The sequence below is a fragment of the Mixophyes fleayi genome, chromosome 4 (assembly GCF_038048845.1).
Source record: "Mixophyes fleayi isolate aMixFle1 chromosome 4, aMixFle1.hap1, whole genome shotgun sequence".
In the NCBI taxonomy this organism is placed as follows: domain Eukaryota; kingdom Metazoa; phylum Chordata; class Amphibia; order Anura; family Limnodynastidae; genus Mixophyes; species Mixophyes fleayi.
Window position 1 is genome coordinate 284,039,535 of NC_134405.1, and position 5,000 is coordinate 284,044,534.

The 5,000-nt window shown below is 46.4% G+C and overlaps 6 non-coding genes and 15 pseudogenes across 6 annotated transcripts; all 21 read left to right on the forward strand.

Moving 5' to 3' along the window:
* Nucleotides 1–93, forward strand: part of LOC142154918 (5S ribosomal RNA) — a 119-nt pseudogene extending 26 nt beyond the window's left edge.
* An 81-nt stretch (nucleotides 94–174) lies between these two features.
* Nucleotides 175–293, forward strand: LOC142155950 (5S ribosomal RNA). Its single transcript, XR_012692033.1, has one exon. It is a non-coding gene; the product is annotated as a 5S ribosomal RNA (ribosomal RNA).
* An 82-nt stretch (nucleotides 294–375) lies between these two features.
* LOC142154643 (5S ribosomal RNA) lies at nucleotides 376–494 on the forward strand (annotated as a pseudogene).
* Nucleotides 495–574: 80 nt separating this feature from the next.
* LOC142153423 (5S ribosomal RNA) lies at nucleotides 575–693 on the forward strand (annotated as a pseudogene).
* Nucleotides 694–774: 81 nt separating this feature from the next.
* LOC142153670 (5S ribosomal RNA) lies at nucleotides 775–893 on the forward strand (annotated as a pseudogene).
* An 81-nt stretch (nucleotides 894–974) lies between these two features.
* Nucleotides 975–1,093, forward strand: LOC142154671 (5S ribosomal RNA; annotated as a pseudogene).
* Nucleotides 1,094–1,333: 240 nt separating this feature from the next.
* Nucleotides 1,334–1,452, forward strand: LOC142156372 (5S ribosomal RNA). Its single transcript, XR_012692439.1, has one exon. It is a non-coding gene; the product is annotated as a 5S ribosomal RNA (ribosomal RNA).
* An 81-nt stretch (nucleotides 1,453–1,533) lies between these two features.
* Nucleotides 1,534–1,652, forward strand: LOC142154904 (5S ribosomal RNA; annotated as a pseudogene).
* A 241-nt stretch (nucleotides 1,653–1,893) lies between these two features.
* On the forward strand, nucleotides 1,894–2,012 carry LOC142156438 (5S ribosomal RNA). Its single transcript, XR_012692504.1, has one exon. It is a non-coding gene; the product is annotated as a 5S ribosomal RNA (ribosomal RNA).
* Nucleotides 2,013–2,092: 80 nt separating this feature from the next.
* LOC142153540 (5S ribosomal RNA) lies at nucleotides 2,093–2,211 on the forward strand (annotated as a pseudogene).
* An 81-nt stretch (nucleotides 2,212–2,292) lies between these two features.
* On the forward strand, nucleotides 2,293–2,411 carry LOC142155650 (5S ribosomal RNA). The gene has a single exon (XR_012691762.1). It is a non-coding gene; the product is annotated as a 5S ribosomal RNA (ribosomal RNA).
* An 85-nt stretch (nucleotides 2,412–2,496) lies between these two features.
* Nucleotides 2,497–2,615, forward strand: LOC142154140 (5S ribosomal RNA; annotated as a pseudogene).
* A 272-nt stretch (nucleotides 2,616–2,887) lies between these two features.
* On the forward strand, nucleotides 2,888–3,006 carry LOC142153522 (5S ribosomal RNA; annotated as a pseudogene).
* Nucleotides 3,007–3,245: 239 nt separating this feature from the next.
* On the forward strand, nucleotides 3,246–3,364 carry LOC142154338 (5S ribosomal RNA; annotated as a pseudogene).
* Nucleotides 3,365–3,443: 79 nt separating this feature from the next.
* Nucleotides 3,444–3,562, forward strand: LOC142153837 (5S ribosomal RNA; annotated as a pseudogene).
* An 81-nt stretch (nucleotides 3,563–3,643) lies between these two features.
* LOC142155648 (5S ribosomal RNA) lies at nucleotides 3,644–3,762 on the forward strand. The gene has a single exon (XR_012691760.1). It is a non-coding gene; the product is annotated as a 5S ribosomal RNA (ribosomal RNA).
* Nucleotides 3,763–3,843: 81 nt separating this feature from the next.
* Nucleotides 3,844–3,962, forward strand: LOC142154270 (5S ribosomal RNA; annotated as a pseudogene).
* An 80-nt stretch (nucleotides 3,963–4,042) lies between these two features.
* On the forward strand, nucleotides 4,043–4,161 carry LOC142154596 (5S ribosomal RNA; annotated as a pseudogene).
* A 270-nt stretch (nucleotides 4,162–4,431) lies between these two features.
* LOC142153887 (5S ribosomal RNA) lies at nucleotides 4,432–4,550 on the forward strand (annotated as a pseudogene).
* Nucleotides 4,551–4,732: 182 nt separating this feature from the next.
* On the forward strand, nucleotides 4,733–4,851 carry LOC142155701 (5S ribosomal RNA). The gene has a single exon (XR_012691810.1). It is a non-coding gene; the product is annotated as a 5S ribosomal RNA (ribosomal RNA).
* Nucleotides 4,852–4,932: 81 nt separating this feature from the next.
* LOC142154087 (5S ribosomal RNA) overlaps nucleotides 4,933–5,000 on the forward strand; it is a 119-nt pseudogene continuing 51 nt past the window's right edge.

The window sequence follows — 5,000 nt, forward strand, 5'->3', positions numbered from 1 at the left end:
GCCGAATCTCGTCTGATCTTGGAAGCTAAGCAAGGCTGGGCCTGGTTAGTACTTGGATGGGAGACCACCTAGAAATACCAGGTGCTGTAGGCTTTTTTTTTTTCTCTCTTGTTCCGGCCTCCTTCAATGCTGGTTTTGAGATGTATAAGAGATGTAGGTCAATAGGAAACCAATACCTACAGCCGCACCACTCTGAACAAGCCCAATCTCGTCTGATCTTGGAAGCTAAGCAGGGCCGGGCCTGGTTAGTACTTGGATGGGAGACCACCTGGGAATACCAGGTGCTGTAGGCCTTTTTTTTTTTCTCTCTTGTTCCGGCTTCCTTCAATGCTTGTTTTTCGATGTATAAGAGATGTAGGTCAATATGAAAACAATACTTACAGCGACACCACCCTGAGCAAGCCCAATCTCGTCTGATCTTGGAAACTAAGCCGGGCTGGGTCTGGTTAGTACTTGGATGGGAGACCACCTGGAAATACCAGGTGCTGTAGGCTTTTTTTTTTCTCTCTTGTTCCGGCCTCCTTCAATGCTGGTTTTGAGATGTATAAGAGATGTAGGTCAATAAGAAACCAATACCTACAGCCACACTACCCTGAACAAGCCCAATCTCGTTTGATCTTGGAAGCTAAGCAGAGCCGGGCCTGGTTAGTACTTGGATGGGAGACCACCTGGGAATACCAGGTGCTGTAGGCCTTTTTTTCTTCTCTCTTGTTCCGGCTTCCTTCAATGCTGGTTTCTAGATGTATAAGAGATGTAGGTCAATAGGAAAACAATACCTACAGCCACACCACCCTGAACAAGCCCAATCTCGTCTGATCTTGGAAGCTAAGCAGGGACAGGCCTGGTTAGTACTTGGATGGGAGACCACCTGGGTATACCAGGTGCTGTAGGCCTTTTTTTCTTCTCTCTTGTTCTGGCTTCCTTCAATGCTGGTTTCTAGATGTATAAGAGATGTAGGTCAATAGGAAACCAATACCTACAGCCACACCACCCTGAACAAGCCCAATCTCGTCTGATCTTGGAAGCTAAGCAGAGCTGGGCCTGGTTAGTACTTGGATGGGAGAACACCTGGGTATACCAGATGCTGTAGGCCTTTTTTTCTTCTCTCTTGTTCTGGCTTCCTTCAATGCTGGTTTCTAGATGTATAAGAGATGTAGGTCAATAGGAAACCAATACCTATAGCCACACCACCCTGAACAAGCCCAATCTCGTCTGATCTTGAAAGCTAAGCAGGTCTGGGCCTGGTTAGTACTTTTTTTTTTCTCTCTTGTTCTGGCTTCCTTCAATGCTGGTTTTAAAATGTATAAGTGATGTAGGTCATTAGAAAACCAATACCTACAGCCACAGCACCCTGGACAAGCCCAATCTCGTCTGATCTTGGAAGCTAAGCAGGGCCGGGCCTGGTTAGTACTTGGATGGGAGACCACCTGGGAATACCAGGTGCTGTAGGCTTTTTTTTTTTCTCTCTTGTTCCGGCTTCCTTCAATGCTTGTTTTTAGATGTATAAGAGATGTAAGTCAATAGGAAAACAATACCTACAGCCAAACCACCCTGAACAAGCCCAATCTCGTCTGATCTTGGAAGCTAAGCAGCGTTGGGCTGGGTTAGTACTTGGATGGGAGAACACCTGGAAATACCAGATGCTGTAGGCTTTTTTTTTTCTCTCTCTTGTTCCGGCCTCCTTCAATGCTGGTTTTGAGATGTATAAGAGATGTAGGTCAATAGGAAACCAATACCTACAGCCACACCACCCTGAACAAGCCCAATCTCGTCTGATCTTGAAAGCTAAGCAGGTCCGGGCCTGGTTAGTACTTTTTTTTTTCTCTCTTGTTCTGGCTTCCTGCAATGCTGGTTTTAAAATGTATAAGTGATGTAGGTCATTAGGAAACCAATACCTACGGCCACACCACCCTGGACAAGCCCAATCTCGTCTGATCTTGGAAGGTAAGCAGGGCCAGGCCTGGTTAGTACTTGGATGGGAGACCACCTGGGAATACCAGGTGCTGTAGGCTTTTTTTTTTCTCTCTTGTTCCGGCCTCCTTCAATGCTGGTTTTGAGATGTATAAGAGATGTAGGTCAATAGGAAACCAATACCTACAGCCACACCATCCTGAACAAGCCCAATCTCGTCTGATCTTGGAAGCTAAGCAGAGCCGGGCCTGTTTAGTACTTGGATGGGAGACCACCTGGGAATACCAGGTGCTGTAGGCCTTTTTTTCTTCTCTCTTGTTCCGGCTTCCTTCAATGCTGGTTTCTAGATGTATAAGAGATGTAGGTCAATAGGAAAACAATACCTACAGCCACACCACCCTGAACAAGCCCAATCTCATCTGATCTTGGAAGCTAAGCAGGGACGGGCCTGGTTAGTACTTGGATGGGAGACCACCTGGGAATACCAGGTGCTGTAGGCCTTTTTTTTTCTCTCTTGTTCCGGCTTCCTTCAATGCTGGTTTTGAGATTATAAGAGATGTAGGTCAATAAGAAACCAAAACCAAAACCTACAGCTACACATCTCTAAACAAGCCCAATCTCATCTGATCTTGGAAGCTAAGCAGGGCCAGGCCTGGTTAGTACTTGGATGGGAGACCACCTGGGAATACCAGGTGCTGTAGGCTTTTTTTTTTTTCTCTCTTGTTCCGGCTTCCTTCAAAGCTGGTTTTTAGATGTATAAGAGATGTAGGTCAATAGGAAACCAATACCTACAGCCACACCACCCTGAACAAGCCTGATCTTGGAAGCTAAGCAGAGCTGGGCCTAGTTAGTACTTGGATGCGAGACCACCTGGGGATACCAGGTGCTGTAGGCCCTTTTTTTTTCTCTCTTGTTCCGACTTCCTTCAATGCTGGTTTTGAGATGTATAAGAGATGTAGGTCAATAGTGAACCAATACCTACAGCCACACCTCCCTGAACAAGCCCAATCTTGTCTGATCTTGGAAGCTAAGCAGGGCTGGGCCTGGTTAGTACTTGGATGGGAGACCACCTGGAAATACCAGGTGCTGTAGGCTTTTTTTTTTCTCTCTTGTTACGGCCTCCTTCAATGCTGGCTTTGAGATGTATAAGAGATGTAGGTCAATAGGAAACCAATACCTACAGCCACACCACCCTGAACAAGCCCAATCTCATCTGATCTTGAAAGCTAAGCAGGTCCGGGGCTGGTTAGTACTTTTTTTTTTCTCTCTTGTTCTGGCTTCCTTCAATGCTGGTTTTAAAATGTATAAGTGATGTAGGTCATTAGAAAACCAATACCTAAAGCCACACCACCCTGGACAAGCCCAATCTCGTCTGATCTTGGAAGCTAAGCAGGGCTGGGCCTGGTTAGTACTTGGATGCTAGACCACCTGGGAATACCAGGTGCTGTAGGCTTTTTTTTTCTCTCTTGTTCCGGCCTCCTTCAATGCTGGTTTTGAGATGTATAAGAGATGTAGGTCAATAGGAAACCAATACCTACAGCCACACCACCCTGAACAAGCCCAATCTTGTCTGGTCTTGGAAGCTAAGCAGAGCCGGGCCTGGTTAGTACTTGGATGGGAGACCACCTGGGAATACCAGGTGCTGTAGGCCTTTTTTTCTTCTCTCTTGTTCCGGCTTCCTTCAATGCTGGTTTCTAGATGTATAAGTGATGTAGGTCAATAGGAAAACAATACCTACAGCCACACCACCCTGAACAAGCCCAATCTCGTCTGATCTTGGAAGCTAAGCAGGGACGGGCCTGGTTAGTATTTGGATGGGAGACCACCTGGGAATACCAGGTGCTGTAGGCCTTTTTTTCTTCTCTCTTGTTCCGGCTTCCTTCAATGCTGGTTTCTAGATGTATAAGAGATGTAGGTCAATAGGAAAACAATACCTACAGCCACAACACCCTGAACAAGCCCAATCTCGTCTGATCTTGGAAGCTAAGCAGGGGCGGGCCTGTTTAGTTCTTGGATGGGAGACCACCTGGGAATACCAGGTGCTGTAGGCCTTTTTTTTTTCTCTCTTGTTTCGGCTACCTTCAATGCTGGTTTTGAGATAATAAGAGATGTAGGTCAATAGGAAACCAAAACCTACAGCTACACATCTCTAAACAAGCCCAATCTCGTCTGATCTTGGAAGCTAAGCAGGGCCAGGCCTGGTTAGTACTTGGATGGGAGACCACCTGGGAATACTAGGTGCTGTAGGCTTTTTTTTTTTCTCTCTTGTTCCGGCTTCCTTCAATGCTGGTTTTTAGATGTATAAGAGATGTAAGTCAATAGGAAACCAATACCTACAGCCACACCACCCTGAACAAGCCTGATCTTAGAAGCTAAGCAGAGCCAGGCCTGCTTAGTACTTGGATGCGAGACCACCTGGGAATACCAGGTGCTGTAGGCTTTTTTTTTTCTCTCTTGTTCCGGCCTCCTTCAATGCTGGTTTTGAGATGTATAAGAGATGTAGGTCAATAGGAAACCAATACCTACAGCCACACCACCCTGAACAAGCCCAATCTCGTCTGGTCTTGGAAGCTAAGCAGAGCCAGGCCTGGTTAGTACTTGGATGGGAGACCACCTGGGAATACCAGGTGCTGTAGGCCTTTTTTTCTTCTCTCTTGTTCCGGCTTCCTTCAATGCTGGTTTCTAGATGTATAGATGTATCTGATCTTGAAAGCTAAGCAGGTCCGGGCCTGGTTAGTACTTTTTTTTTTCTCTCTTGTTCTGGCTTCCTTCAATGCTGGTTTTAAAATGTATAAGTGATGTAGGTCATTAGGAAACCAATACCTACAGCCACACCACCCTGAACAAGCCCAATCTCGTCTGATCTTGGAAGCTAAGCAGGGCCAGGCCTGGTTAGTACTTGGATGGGAGACCACCTGGGAATACCAGGTGCTGTAGGCCTTTTTTTCTTCTCTCTTGTTCTGGCTTCCTTCAATGCTGGTTTTAAAATGTATAAGTGATGTAGGTCATTAGAAAACCAATACCTACAGCCACACCACCCTGGACAAGCCCAATCTCGTCTGATCTTGGAAGCTAAGCAGCGCTGGGCC